Source organism: Charadrius vociferus, unplaced genomic scaffold (genome assembly GCF_000708025.1).
Source record: "Charadrius vociferus isolate BGI_N301 unplaced genomic scaffold, ASM70802v2 scaffold65, whole genome shotgun sequence".
NCBI classification, from domain to species: Eukaryota; Metazoa; Chordata; class Aves; order Charadriiformes; family Charadriidae; genus Charadrius; species Charadrius vociferus.
Genome location: NW_009649293.1, coordinates 3,232,951 through 3,249,114, shown reverse-complemented (window position 1 = coordinate 3,249,114; position 16,164 = coordinate 3,232,951).

The following is a 16,164-nucleotide window of genomic DNA, read 5'->3' as shown; positions in this document are numbered from 1 at the left end:
TCCTTTCTTTGTGTTACAATACCGTCAAAGAATGTAACAATCACTTGACCATAATTTTTCCAGTTCGCTAAAGGAATGAATTCATCTCTAAAAGGCTCTTCTAAGCAGATCTTAAAGTTGGAATACAAGCAAACATACACTTACTGTCTCTGTTTTGTACATGGAATATGGGAATCTCAGGTTCTTCTGCTTTCAGTGCTGAACCACAGATGAATCCCACAAAGTTCTTGTTTATATCCCTGTATCATTTCATAACTTATTCACATTACCAGATAATCTCTGAGACAGAGAATTTGTATTCACAGAAACAGCAAGTGGTAAACCTATTGCTCTGGCTCTCTCAGAAAGATTAATTCAGATGTACAGAAGAATGGTAGTCTTTGTATTTATTTTATTAGTCATACTTCATCTTCCTGTAACTTGGCTGAGTATGTTCTCCTGCATTAGGGTGATACAATCATAACAAAATTCAGGCTGGAAGGAAGGTGAGGAGGTCTCTAGTCTAGCCTCCAGCTCACAGCAGAGTCAGCTTTGAGGTCAGACCAGGTTGCTCAGGACTTTATCCAGCCAAGTCTTGAAAGTCTCCAACAACAGAAGATGCAGAGCCTCTCTGGGCAATCTGCTCCCCTGCCCCTCCTCCTGAAGAAAAAGGCTCTCCTTATATCCAATCTGAACTTTTTTTATTTTTTTATTTTTTAATTTATGTCTCTTGTCGTCCTACCATGAACTCCTGTAAAACCTGTATAGAGTACTGTCTCCATCTTCTTGATAACTTCCCTGCAGGCACTGGGGAGCTGCTGTTAGGTGCTCCCAAAGTCATCTCTTCACCAGGCTGAATCAAGCTTGGTCCCTCAGGCTCTCCTCACAGCTCAAATGCTACAGCCCTGACTGTCTTTGATCTCTCTGATGAACTTACTTCAGTTTGTCAAAGTGTTTTGTCTATTTTGAGGCTGAAAACTAGACACAGTATTGCAGATGAGGACTAACAAGTGCTCTCTGGAGGGGAAAATCCCTTCTCTCCTTCCCTGGATCTTCTGGCTGTGTTTCTGGCAATAGATCCCAAGGTTCTATTTGCCTCTTTGATGTCAGGGCACACAACTGGCTCATGGTCATCTTACTGTATGCCAGAGCCCCATAGGGCCTCTTCCACAGAGCTGATCCGCATTTGTTTGTCCCCAGCCTCTGCTGCTCTCAGAGGTCCCCCAATCCCAGGTGCAGGACATGGCATCTGCTGTTGTTGATTTTCATAAGGTATTTGCTGCCTAGGTCCTTGAGCAGAAGCTCTGCCCTCAAACATATTGTCTGGTTCCCCTTAGTTTGGTGTCATCTGAAAACTATGAGCAAGCACCTCATTGTCTTTTACAGGTAATTGATAAGGATGTTAAACAGGACAGATCCAAGGATGCAACCCTAGGGTACTCATCTTGTTACCAGCCTCCATGTGGAGCACAACATGTTAACGGCAACCTTTGGAGCCCAGGAATCCAACCATTTTTTTAATCATTTCATTGCCCCCCCTTCCAGACAGTATCATCCCAGCTAGTATATCAGAATTTTGTGTAAGACAGTGTTGAACACCTTGCTAAAGCTGAAATAAGTGACAATTACTTCTCTCCCCTCACCCACAAATCTAGCCATTCTATCATGCAATCAAGTTTGTCAGGCATGATTTAGCATTTTCAATACATGCTGTCAGTTTCCAGTCACCTTCCCCCTCAAGTACCCAGAAATGTGTTCCAGAAAGACTTACTACTTGTCTTTTCCTAGGGACCACAGTGAGGCTGGATGGCCTGTAGTTCCCCAGGTCATCCATTTAGACTTCTCTGAAGACAGGAGCAACATCTTTGCATTTTAAGTTGTCAGAGGTCTTCTTTGCTTTCTAAGACCTTTCAAAGATAATTGGGAACATCCAGCTCTCGCATAACACTTTGCTGTAGCCCACCATGTCCCATGAACATATATGGGTCAAGCTCTCTACATTAATCCCTGACTCAGTCTTTATCCACTGCTGGTTCTCATCATTGAACCTTTTCACTAATTGCAGAGGCCTAGGAGACATTGCAAGAGAAGACTGGGACAAAGAAGAAACTAAGATCCCCAGCCTTATCTATGTCTGCAGTCACTAAATCACTTGCCTCATCTGGCAACACTCCTACATTTTTCTTGTTTACTCTTTTACTGCAGATGTGGTAAAAGCTCTTCTTGTTCTCCCATGTGGCATTTGCTCATTCTTAAATATGCTTTCCAGAGGCTCAACCAGCTTGAATGAGGGACTCAGCTGTGTCATACAGTGGGACCATTTGAGCCAGGTCGATACAGCTGTGTCCAGCATTGGTCAGCCTCTGGTCTCTTAATTCAGAGGCCACCGCTGCAGCCCCCCCGCTGCCAACACCTGGGCACCCGCAGCTAATACATATGGGTCCCTCCTTGCCATCCCTTCGGGGAGCTGGCAGAAAGGTTACAGGGCTCTGTGAGAACCAGGATCTGTCGTACAAAGACTTCTGTAGGTTGTTTAAAGAAGACGTTGCCAACTTTATCACCCTGATTACATGGTTTATAAGGAATTACTTCAGTCGTGTGAACTCTCCCACGGTGTCAAAGCTATCCCAGCAATATCACACTTTTGTGACTGCACATACAGCTCTAGTTTCTCTAACTTTTTTCCCAGGCTGCATGCACTCATGTACATGCACATGAGGTGGGCCGGTTTCACCCCTCTTCTGTCATTTCTGAGGTCTCTCTTGTTCTTCTACTACATAATTCAGTTTCCACCCGATCCATCGTTTTCTCACTTTCTGTGGATTGTTAGCTCTCTTCCCTATTGTTCCTAATTTAAAGCTGTCCTCAGCAGGCTGCTACAAGCTGCAATTATAGTGCTATTGACAAAGGTTAGTCATTTTACAGCAGCTCATAAAATTGACATTTCCTTAAAAATCAAGCTTCTCAATTAATATTTCAAAGTATATTAAATTTAAAAGGGAAACGGTGCAATTGCACCTTGATATGTGTTTTTTACTGTGCATAAGGGCAACCTGATGTTCTGACACTAGATTTATTCAAGAAAGTTAGAGGCCACGTTTACAACCAGAAAATAATTGTTCATTGTTAGCAGTAGGCAAAAGGACATGAGTCACCAAAATGCATTTCCACTAAAGTAAGGAGCCCTACCCACCATCAAGCCCTGTTGTGTGGCCTGTGCACCTGCCCATGAGCCTCATCATTAATTCACCATGACTCTAAGGGCCTGTAGATGCAGCCAACATGGAGTTCTTTTGAGATAGACGAGGACTCTGGATGTCTCTGGAAGACACGCTGATTTGTCCACCACTGCTGCTAAGCCTCGGTGGCATCCTCATAAACCTCAGTACAGGTGACTTTAATCCAAAGGTGAGCAGCAGTCTTTAGTCTGTCTCTAAACTGCCCCAAGCTGGAGGCAAAATTGGCTAATCACCCACATATGTCATGATTGTATGTAATGGCTTGCTCTGTATAGCTGGGGGATGTTGCACTGACTGAAAAGCCTGAGGGACCCTCAGTCAGGCCCAGTACACATCTCAGTCAGAACTGATTCATGCTTGGCTAGCTCACAGCGTAAGCTGAGCTAGACTGTGGGAAAATAATTATTGTCTTTACCCAGACATTTAGACAGGCCTTTTCCTTTTAGGTCCAGATTGGAGAATGAGAGAAAAGTTTTTACAAGATTCAAGGCTGCAGCCCTGGTTGCATTTTTGTTCCTTTCTAATGGAATGCCTCATGCCTTGACAACCCCTTGGCTTTTACCTATCTTCAAATGACATTTTTCTCTGTTGTTGATTGGGCTTTTGGTGTCAGTATACCTTACAACCTGAGCTTGCTTGAAAACCCCTGGTGGTTTCCTACTTTTTCTTGCCTTTCTGGAGCCTCTGACCTGTGATAAAAAAAGACCTCTCCTAAAACAAAAGTTCTGCCTAAATAGATACAACACTTTCAGTGAAAAAAACTGAAGAAGTACAGACTGATTAACTGTGTTGCCCTCATGCCCTGTAGTTAGCCAAATGTCTTTACTTGCCCTACACAGTGTCCTCTGTCTGCTTAGTTCCTTCAAACTGTTACCACTTCCTATTTGAAAAAAAAAAAAAAAAAGTGTTGTCCCCAAATTAGTTTGTAGAAATATCTTGTCCATTCTTCCTCTCTTCTAGAGTGTGACCTTTACGCTACTTCGTGATTATGATGCATAGGTTGTAGAGTTAGGATACAGGAAAAGAATTATGAAAGAGCAACATTTTAAAAATAAGTGTTTTAAAATTTCTTTTCTAAATTCATATGCAGATAATCTGTCTTTTAAAAATTCTTGAAAGCTCATAAACTTGTGCGAGACCAAATTTAAATTCTTGAATATTTCCAAAATGGCCTCTGATCTAAAGATCAGTGTTGTATGCAGTGTGAAAATTCTGCCAGGGAATTAGTCCCTAGTCAAGCCAGCTAGAGGGTTAAAAGGGAAAAGATGATATACAGGATGATTACATTCCACCAAACTATAAAAAAAACCAACAGTTTTATACTATAAATGCATATTTATTTTTTTTTTTTTGTACAGCCTTATTGAAGGTGTCAATAATAAGCAAAAATGAGATCTGCATAAGGAATCAAGAATTGAGAGCAGGTGCCTTCTGTGTATTCAGGAAAAAAGTAATTTAAAAATAAAATGGTAAAATAATAGAAGACTTAATTTTGATAATTAATGATATGCATAGATGGGTTTTTGTTTCCTAAATGATTTGCTCTTTAGTATTTTCTTCTACATAACCATTGGTGTAAGACATAAAAATAACCAAGTTGTTTTACTTTGAATATAATATTACTTTTGCTCTGTTACAATTATTTTCTGCAGAAAGGGATAAAATGAGAGTGTTTATGATACTTGAACTAAAAAAAAAAAAACAGAAAAAAAATCCAAAGCAAGAAAAGCTTTAGTTTACTGGCTAAATGATATTGAAATTCAGAAGAATAATGTACCAAATATAGCAAAGCAAAATTACAGGGGCTGAAATAAACTTTGCATTCAGAAATCTGCAAATACATTCAATATGGCAAATAGCAGCATTATTCAGCTACAGAGGATACAGACACTAAGTTTGGGAAATTTGGAAAATAAGGATTCCAAAACATTTATTTAAGCTATGTCTTCTCTCCTCCCTTTTCTCCCTCCTTCCATTCCCAGCTAGGTGCCTACTTCTTAGTTTTTTACAACATTAATGATAGATGTGCTGCAGAATGCAAATTTCCTCAGTTAAACTTAAGATTATAAAGAAAACTTGGATTTTAGAACTAAACTTCCTGTAAGTTTGAATCATATTCCCATTATTCCAATGAGGATTGATTTCTATTAAAATTCCAGCTCATTTTAGTCTTTGTAATGAGCCTAAAATAGCTGCCAGCTTGCAGTGAAGGAATTAATGATAATTAAATGTAACACAAAATGTATTTCCATATTTTGTATTGCTTAAATGATTTCATCTCAGATGTAGTATGATTCTTTTTAGAGATGACTACTTCTATTTAATCTCTTTTCCAATTTTAATTTGAATTTCATATTGTTCCTGACTGTTTAATGAATATTTTGGGAGATGTCCATAGTGTTGTTAATTATACCGGAGACTGAGTATAATTAATTCTTTTGGACCCAAAGTCAGCTAGTTAATCGATTTCTGATGAAACTGAAGATTAAACACAGATAGTTCACTTCTTCCTTCATTCATTTTAATTTTTCCCTCTTTGAATTCAGTCAGATTACTTTGGGAAGTCATTGCTGGCAAATCAATTTATGGACCCATTTGGGGTATTATCCAGATGTTAATAGATGGATGATCCACTCAGGCCAGTCACCTTCCTATCAATTTTATTTTTTCATTTTTAAAGAAAACCTTTTAGTTCTTTTCAGCAGATTTACTAGCATTATTTGTAATTCATATTTAAATTACTTTTAACTGCCTATTAACAGTAAGTTCATTAAGTACAGAATAAAAGGGGGTCCTCAAAAGAGACCAGACAATTCACACAGCAAAGGACTTGTAGTCATGTGGAAGACATTCCTCATGTTAGTAAGGTATGAACTCATGTAGCTAAATTTGATTTGAGGGAATGGCCTGAAAAGGCTTAAATGAAAAAGAGAAAAATACATTAGTATGCCCAGGAGTTCCTGTCACTTCTCCTCCCCCCCCAGTGCTATAAATAATGGTACACTTTAATTTTTGACAGCAGGAAAAGCCTTAAAGGCTGTAAGGAGATAATCAAAAAAGGGCAAGGAAGAAATTAAAAAGAACAGAAAGAGGACTTTCTTCTAGTGAATGAGAGAAACTTGAGCATTTTTCATTTATTACTCTACAGATAGTAATTGATAGCTCTAGGTTTCATACAGCAATGGCTCACAATCCAAATATACTCTATCACTGCATTCAATATCCTTCTGTGAATAGACTTAAGACAGCTTTTAAAGCTGTTTCTTCATGGGTGAGTAAGAGAAGAGCAGAAGTGTGCTGGGTCATTAATTATCTATATTTTCTAGAGAACTAGGGCCAACAATGCAACATTAAACAATGGTTACATGGTTACATATGTGTAAACAAATAATTCAATCTACTTATCACTTGAGCAATTTATATATTACATTTGTATTAAATGCATTACTAAATAAAAGCCTAGGTATTAAATAAGAAACATTTTCTGTTTCTCAGATGAAGATCAGATGTGTGTGGTCTTTTTCAGTATTTGTACTGTTTAACACTCAAACAGTGGCTTTGTCAATCTGTAGAAGCAAAGACTTCACCAGTCTAAAAGCTGTTCAATTTTCTAATTAATATTTTTATATTACACTTTTGGCAACCTTTCTGCATATTTATAGCCATCAGTGGTTAACTTGATGTTCCATCCCTACAACCATTACTTTTACATTTAAAATGGAATAAGTGAAATGTTTGTACTTTATCATAATAAGTAGTTCACTCTTTTTTTTTTTTTTAGCGGGAATGTGGGTAAGCGTTAAGCAGTCATTAAAATGTAAAAGTAAATAAATAACTTTAAAAGTTTACATCTAAAGTTTACATTATAGAACTGCAGAGTGCTAAGCGAGGAATGTATTTGGTCTCAAAGCTATGACACAAAGAGAAGCCCAACAGGAGTAATGAAAAATGTTTTGACTCAATAATACCTCCACTTATTATGAAAAAAGTTTATCTTCAAGTTCTGCCTTGCTCTTAGAGTTCATGAAGAAAACTAAAAACTGTTCCAGACCCAAAACAACTTACTCTTTATATAAATTTTCCTGTTGTCTCTACTATCTGAATCTGAGAATGGAAAATGGCAATGTTAGAAGATAGCCTGCCTCTTTATAACCTTCTTATCCCTGAAGTGTAAACAAGGAATGAATAGGTGATTAGATCTTCAGACTCATGAAACACCACACACTAAATCTTAATATGTTATAAAAGAGAAAATTAGTCCTATCTCTAGAAAGAAGCATGTACTTCCATAGTATTTTGGTCCTTTGTCTGGATACTACTAATGCCATTGTATTTAAGAAATATTAGTTGAATATTAGATACAATTTTTATTAATAAAGTGGCAGGGAGATTATTTAAGTATATCCTTTAGAAACATTTTTCTTTAATGTGGAACTTTGTATGACTGGAAATATAGGGATTTGTTTGAATTTTTTGAAGCTTACAAAACTAATAGAAGATCTGATAATATTCCTTCAGAATCTCAGTACTTTTGACTCAGCCAATCTTAATATTCAGAATGAAAAACAGAGACAAGAAGCCTAGTCAAGAGACTGAATTTTATGGTTTGTGTGCTTTTTTTTTAAGTGGCAAACACTCGTTCATGTTTTCTGTGGAGATAAGGGGAATCAGGGAGTCAGACTGTAAGTGGTGTTAAATGCACATTTGTAGTGACATGTACAGCTAAGAGTTCAGATATGTGAATTTAAATGATGTTTTGGTTTTGTAGCTACTCTCACATTGCCCAACTATAAATGGACAGCTGATTATATACATAAACTTATTGAATGTGAGATAAACAGCAGAACACGATACCGATTACATTTTAGCCTTCCTTTCCCTTTCTTCAGTTTCACCCCAAGCCAGCATAGGTTGATCATGTTATATGGATACCTAGACTCAAAATGGACATCTAAGCATATTACTGAATAAAGTACTTCAGAAGTAGCCAATTAGTATTCAACAGAATAGAGTGTCTTTTTCTATTTCTATATTTGGCTTTTAATACGTATTTACCTAGATAAATTACATGGAAATAATAAGAGGATCTGCTGAGTTGCAGGTGTTCCCTTTTTAATGGAAGAAGCAAATTCAATGAGGCTACTTATCATATAATCAAAACTGGTTCTCGACTTTGTATAGAAAATATCAACAGATAATTTCATGTTGTTTATTTACACCTTTCATGAGAGGAAGAGAAGAAATCACCATTAATTCTAGCAAATATTATCAAAGGACAATAAATAACCTGCTCCAGTTAACTGCCACAGTGCAGACTGCATCAGAGCAGTACTGTTAAGACTCAGAAACAAAGGACGGCTCTATGTCCTGGCACTCTGTCTTTCTGCTGCTGCATTCCCTTGATTTATCTTTCTAAATGTAATTATAGTTATGCTGATAATGATGATAATGACAGCAGTGATAACAATAACAGCTGGTGTGGTAGAAGTTACTGCAAGCAAAATTAGTTTCATTCATTTAAAAAACAATCTGATCCATCAAACTGCTGGATATTGCTAAATGAAGCTATTGGTTACAGTATGTGCCAAAAGACTAAAACAAAAGCATTGCAAAATTTTGTGTTGAAAATGCTGAGAATGACTCCAGATTTTTCAGCTACTTCTGTTGCCTACAGCCAGCTTCATATTTTGTTACGTTCAAGGTCAGTGCTGTGAGTTAGAATATGTGCAGTGAACCTTAATTTTGCTTGCTGGCTTATTCTTTTTTTTTTTTTTTTTTTTACAGATGCCAAGTATAGAAAAAAATCTAGCTAAAAATCAAATCATATTACTTTGTCTTTAATTAGCTCTTTGTTCCCTGTAGGTTATGATTATTTAATGAGTTTGTTGTACTAACATTAATAGGTATTTCATACCAAAGAGTATTGTTTCAATGTTTCTGTCCTAATTTTGAACTTTTTCATAGTATTGGCCTTAGATATGTAAAAAAGATTATGATCATATTTTCTCATGTAAAACTACACTTCAAGCTGTCTGCCAAAGTGATCCTGTGGATAAGGAGGGGAAAAAAAAAACGCACACGCCCCCCTCCCCCAAACAACAACAAAAAAACAAGGAAAAAACCAAAACAAACCAGAATCTAGACATAGGAACACACTCTCAGAGGAGTAAAAGTGACCTGCTTTGAAGTTTGGCTTCAGAGACTGCATGATTTCTGTTTGCTACACACATGGATGACGGCTGTTTCTTGTAATTTATGAAAAGGCAAAGTGCCAAAATAGCAGCATTATTGTTATTAGTAGTAGTGCTATTAATAATAATAATTTTACCAACTCTATCAGTCCTTCAACTTCATTATTGGTCCTTTAGCAAGAGTTCTTTCCTATGTTTAGTTCTTTATCAACATCACTCTACTATTTTTTTCCCTAATTAGATTCCTTATTCAGTTGTTGGAGACTGAAGTCTTTTCAAAGACGAAGGTTTTTTATGAAAAGGCATTTTCACTGAAAGGTTAAGCTGAAGAAGGAGCATGATTCCATAATATTATAAGTAAGCTCCTCACTTCAAAGACAAGAAATTGCTTAAAGATCCAGTACCTTCTGTCAGAATTACTGAGTGTTTTATACTCTGACTGTACAGAAACCCATGAACTGTTCTATGGGCATAAGGTTGAACTCCCTGATCCCAACCTCCCTGAACCAGAGAGTTTCTTGATTACTGTTATTCTTTGGGTCTCTTTGGAGTGGATTATTTTCAGCATTTGTTTCAGCACACAACCCAGCTTCACGAGGATAGAAAATTAATCCCACTAAAAGATGAGATTATAGCCTAGAGAAGAGAGCAGTGTCCTGGAGGCAGCTATCTCTCCCAGTTGAACTTCACAGCGAGTCAGACAGTGATTACTGCAATGACCATAACGTGTTGTTTAAAAGAAAACTGTTAAAACGTTTCTGAAGGGAAAGTTTTGAGCCCTGGATCACAACAGTTTAAAAATACCGCTAAGAGTTCAAAGCAGAGGAAGAAGTTCAGGCTAGTCCTTGCTTTTCCTCTAGATGGCTCCCTTACTAACACGTAATTTTTAAGGGGCAACAGACTGTCCCTGCTCATTTCATAGAAAATAGGGCAGTGCTAAGGTCTGCCTGATCCAGACATTATCCTGCAAGAAAATCCTTAAAAAACAGACAGAATTGTATTTCACTGAGGACCACGTTTGAAAGCCAGTACAGGCTCTTTAATGAAATATTTATTTTTTTTTTTTTTTTTTACAAAACTATACTTTATCTGAACACATTTTAAAACTAACTGATATTCAAAAATTAAAATATTGTAGAAATCACAGTGTGTTTCTGTGTACACACAGAAAACTTACAAAAAATCTGTCTCCCATCCTAATCTAATTGCTAAGAAAATATTTAATGAGAGAAAGTAGGATGGGGATGTATAAAGGAATCCATTTCCACGTGATATGTGAATGTTTGTATTTAATTTTTATAAGGATACATATTGAACACCTGATGGTTCACAAAATTAATTGTCTGATGCTGGATAGACCAGCTAATATCATTATGGAAATATTCTGAGTGATATACTTGCAATTGCCATGCATATTGCAATAAGGCAGTGCGGTGGGAACCCTTATTTGCCATGGCAACCATTAATTGGATATGCAGGAGGTGATGTTTTGCTTTAAATAAATCTGACAGGGTCAGCAATTGAATGTTTCAAATAAATGATTTATATTTTACACAATTTTCACACTTTTTCTGTTTTTAATTAGTTTTTTCTTCATATCTTTGTGTTCCTCAGAAAGGAATGGGATAAAATTTAGTGGAACCCTGGGATGTTTTGTTTTATGATTCTTTTTGTGAATGCACATTTTATATTTCTAAGTATGACAAATAAAAGCTGATTGTAGTTACATTTGAGTTCCTGCCATGTGTTCTCAGACCTCTTTCTCTGTTTTTTCTTTCTCATGTGACTAAAATTATGGATCAAATAGCTGTTTTGCATAAATCGTTTCCATAAAAATATATAGTTGGTTTCTGATTTACAGAGTTTGACATAGGAGACAGTCTTTTTACAGAACAGACTAGAATTTTGATTAAAATATATTGGGATGTATGCATGCAAAATTAACTTCCAAAGAAATGAATCCTAAGCAAGTACCCAGAGAGAAATTAATAAAATCTGAAGACAACAGATACTTCAAGGCAGAAAAGTGTGAAGTTATACATTTCATAGCTATGGAATATTGACTAATAATTTGTTTAGAAAGAATCTGACTATTTTTATGTTCCCACAGCATTCTCCCAGAGAAACTGGTTGCTCATGGCTTGGATGGGTGTACTTTTCACTGGGTAAAAAACTGGCTGGATGGCCAGGCCTAAAGAGTTGTGCTGAATGCAGTTCAATCCAGTTGGTGGCTGGTCACAAGTGGTGTTCGCCAGGGCTCAGTACTGGGGCCGGTTCTCTTTAGGGTGGGAGTGTTGGTCTGGTTGAGGGTAGGATGGTTTGACAGAGAGATCTGGACAGGCTGGATCAATAGACTGAGGCAATTGGTATGAGGTTCAACAAGGCCAAGTGCCGGGTCCAGCAATTGCGTCACAACAACCCCATGCAGCGCTACAGGCTTGGGGAAGAGTGGCTGTAAAGCTGCCCAGCAGAAAAGGACCCGGGGGTGTTGGTTGACAGATGGCTGAATATGAGCCAACAGTGTGCCCAGGTGGCCAAGAACGCCAATGGCATCCTGGCCTATATCAGGAATAGTGTGGCCAGCAGGATGAGGGAAATGATCATCCCACTGTACTCAGCTCTGGTGGGGCCACACCTTGAATCCTGTGTTCAGTTTTGGGCCCCTCCCTACAAGAAAGACATGGAGGTGCTGGAGCATGTCCAAAGAAGGGCAACAAAGCTGGTGAAGGGTCTAGAGCACAAGTGTTAAGAGGAGCAGCTGAGGGAACTAGGGTTGTTCAGCCTGGAGAAAAGGAGGCTCAAGGGAGACCTTATTGCTCTCTACTACTACTTGAAAGGATGTTGTAGTGAGGTGGGTTTTGGTCTCTTCTCCCAAGTAACAAGTGATAGGACAAGAGAAAACAGCCTTAAGTTGTGCCATGGGAGGTTTAGATTGGATATTAGGAAAAAAGTCTTCACCAAAAGGATTATCAAGCCTTTGAACAGACTGCCCAGGGAAGTGATTGAGTCACTATCCCTGTAGGTATTTGAAAGACACGTAGATGTGGCACTTAGGGACATGGTTTAGTGGTAGACTTGGCAGTGCTGGGTTAACAGTTAGATTGGATGATCTTAGAGGTCTTTTTCAAACTAAATTATTCTATGATTCTATGTTGAGCCATACTCACAAACTACTGTTTTTTGGTTGCAAATGTTGTCACAATTAAAGACAGATGCAACTCTGAAGGCATTTATGAATGTGATCAATTTTATGCCAGTAAGTAGTCAGGGAAGACAACTGTAATAGTGAAGTTCATATTATTTTCCTTGCTTATCTGTGTATCCTGGTTTGAGTGACAGAGGACTAATTTCTCTTCTAATACTTGGGAAAACTGCACTTTAGAAGACTCCAGTGTCTGAATTTGTGAAAATATTTACTGTACAGCCAGCTATGGTGTGTGGGTTTCAAGGTCTCAGTGTTTTCAAGCTAGCCAGGTGCAGGGATGAGGAGGAGCGAGACCCAGGCACTTGACCCAAGCTGGCCAACAGGGTTATTTCATACCATCAGCATCACGTTCACTATAAATTAGAAAGTTTGCTGTGAAGTTTTCTCTCTCCACCTTGATGGCTGCCATCCTGAGTCGAATACTTCCATCCATGACAAGGCCAATGGAGAAAAACCTTTTTATTTTTCATGTAGATAACAACTGACAATCCGGCTGATTCAGCAGTGCCCATTACAGCAGAAAGAGTCTTTATTAATTTCATTTCTGCATAAAAAGATACTCAGAAGCTTGGTTGTGCACTCATTCATTTTAAAAGACAGAAGTTTTCATGACACATAAATTGATGGTTGGTTTTCTTTACTCAGGGACCTCCTGCATGGCCACCCACAAAAATCCTTCTCATCTTCCTTCCTCATTGTCTGGGCTCTTGGTCACATCAATGGCCGATACCTTCACTACATTTTCAAATCCAGGGACCTTCGCATTGAATGTCTCTTTTTCATGAGGTTTATTTGCTGCTGTTGACCTTCTCACCCATTGCCTAGTAGGAGTTGACACATAGCTGTTAGCTAGAGCTCTTTGAGAGTTATCTAAATAATGAATAAATTTGCCTCATTGATTAATAAGAATGTGCAAATTTACTTAAAAATTAAATGTAGATCTCTGTTTAAATTTCCATAGAGTGTTTGGATAATTGTATAGAAGTACTGGCCAAGTGTTCTTTTGTCGTTTTTGTTTTCCAGTTCCTTCTCATTCTCCTTTTCCTTTAATTTACCGGCCTGCAAATTATGATAATTCCTTTATGATACAGATCTTCCTACAGTCACAATTTCCTACTTTAGTTCTAGATTATTGATCTATACAGGATGGATCTCAAATCTTTTTAGGTAATGTAGTTGTTCAAATTTAGAAAGGTTGGTTATTTGCCGCTGTAATTTATTAAGGGGAGTATAATTGTAGTCTTTCATCCATACTGATTTAACTTAGTTTCTACATAGTTTTTACAAGTTAATTGCTTTTTGCCCAGTTCTCCCAGAAGCGTTGATTTTTTAATCCACAGAATGAGTGAAAGAACCTGTCAGCTTTCAACAGAAACTAAGTGTCTGTCTTTTGACCCTTTTGAAATCTCTTCCTCAATAATTTAACATGTTTTTTTAAAGGAAATTACTCTTTCACAAGACACAGCATCAAAATTACCACCATTTTTGGTACATTGTTTGCTTCACTCACTGGAGTTCATGAGAGGATCTCCTTTTCAGAGATACTTTTCCTTAGTCATTAGCCTCCTCAATTTGTGCATCTTCATGATATTTTGTAAAAGACATATTTTTCATGAGTATCAAAAAAAGTGGGAGGGTTTGTTTTCTTTGCTTTATGATTATTGGCTGATATAGGGGTTTTTTTGTTATGTCTACATCATGTATTTATTTTTAATCCAATTTTCCTTTAGAAATGGTTTTCAAAACTTCACAGAACTGAGCAAGTTGTCTCAGCCACAGTGTACATGGCAATGAATACATACCTATTAAATTGTGGTACCCGTTACTTGGAATATCTTATTAAAACCTATTAAAAATTGGTGGTTTAACTTATGTCTTGGACTTTAAGTTGCTCAGATGTAAAAATAAAAGTGAGCAGTCATCTATCAAAACAAAAATTATTGTAGAATAGCAAAAGAAGGCCATTGTTTGTTTTCTCAATGAGTATTCATAATATCAGAATATTTAAGGACTTCCAGACATGTCTGGAATGTGGGATTGCTGTGTTCACAGATTTCTCCATGAATCAGCCTCAAATTTGTTTTTGAAGATTTATCAAAAACTTTTTAAACAAATTTATGAAATTCAGAGTGTGTACTTGAATTATATTGTACCATGGTAGAGATAATTTCAAGATAACTTGTACAACAGACTAAAATAGAATGTTTCCACGATCTGTATACTTCTAGACCCAGAACTCATTGGTAGTAGAATAAGTTTCTGAATTAGTAGCTTAAACACAATTAAATATTGAGATATTCAAAACAAATTGTCTAGTTCTAGAAGCAAGGCTCACAATGAATAGTGCTTACAGACGTGAAATTTGCAACCTCCTGGAAAATCAGGAACTGAAAAAGAATTATGTCAGTGCTGTGGTTTCTCCGTTTTCAAATTGTGATATATAACAAATAGTTATATATGTGTCACCTATGTACAAAAAACACTCAGAAATGCCCTTTTTTGACTACTTGGTGGTCTCAAGAGTACAAGGCAAAGAAAGTGTAATTTATTAAACAGACGTGAACACTTCCCAAGCACTGAGATGCCTTTGTACTCTATGTATTGTTATACTTCATTTTTTTAAAACAGATTTCACAGAATAATTTTGGTTATAAGGGCCCTTGGAGGTAGCCTGGTCCAACTTCTTAGCTAACTTCAATGTTAGATCATTAGTCATTTTGTTTGGGTTGGTTATTTTTAAATATTCAGCTAGATTTTTTCTTGGTGCACTTGTGTCCTTGCTTTTCACCCTTTCATTGTGCATCTCCAAGAGGAGTTTAGCTTGGCCTTCTCTATATCCTCCCACTAGATTACTGATGAAAGCAGTGAAATCCCCTCTCAGATTTCTCCAAACTGAACAAACCCAGCTGTCAGCCTCTCCTTCTATGCCTTATGTTTCTTCCTCTAATTATCTTGGTTCTCCACTGGATTTGCTGTCTTCTGCTGAAGTTGCTCCAGTTGCCAACGTCCTTCTAGTACTGGGGAACCCAGATCTAGACAAACTACTATAAAACAAAACAAACCCATACAGACTTGCTTAACATATGTTTGTGAGGTATAAAAAAATATGAGTGTTCTCCCTGAAATAGAGAATAGTGATATCATCTGTCAAGTAGCAAACATAAACAGATGGCTAAGCGCTACATTGGCTGATGTTGCTGGATGGATTCTTTTATACCCATTCTTAGTTGCAAACCTCTATTGCCAATTTTGGATGCAAAGTAAACAGGAGGACATCATCAAAGCATTTAACTGAATCTAGTTAAAGAACTCCTACCACTGAAATTTTTCAGTAGTTATTGCCTTGGAATAGTTAAACTGGACAATATCTATGCAATATATAAATAGTAAAATTTCTCAGTAGTAAAATGATAACTTTTATGTCTCCTTCTCCAAAACAGTATTCTAAAAAGATTTTTTCTCCAATTAATATCAAATACTCACAAAGGAACATAAAAAGCTGAAAAGTGTTTTCCACTACAATTCGGTTGTACTTTTCCACATCACTGCA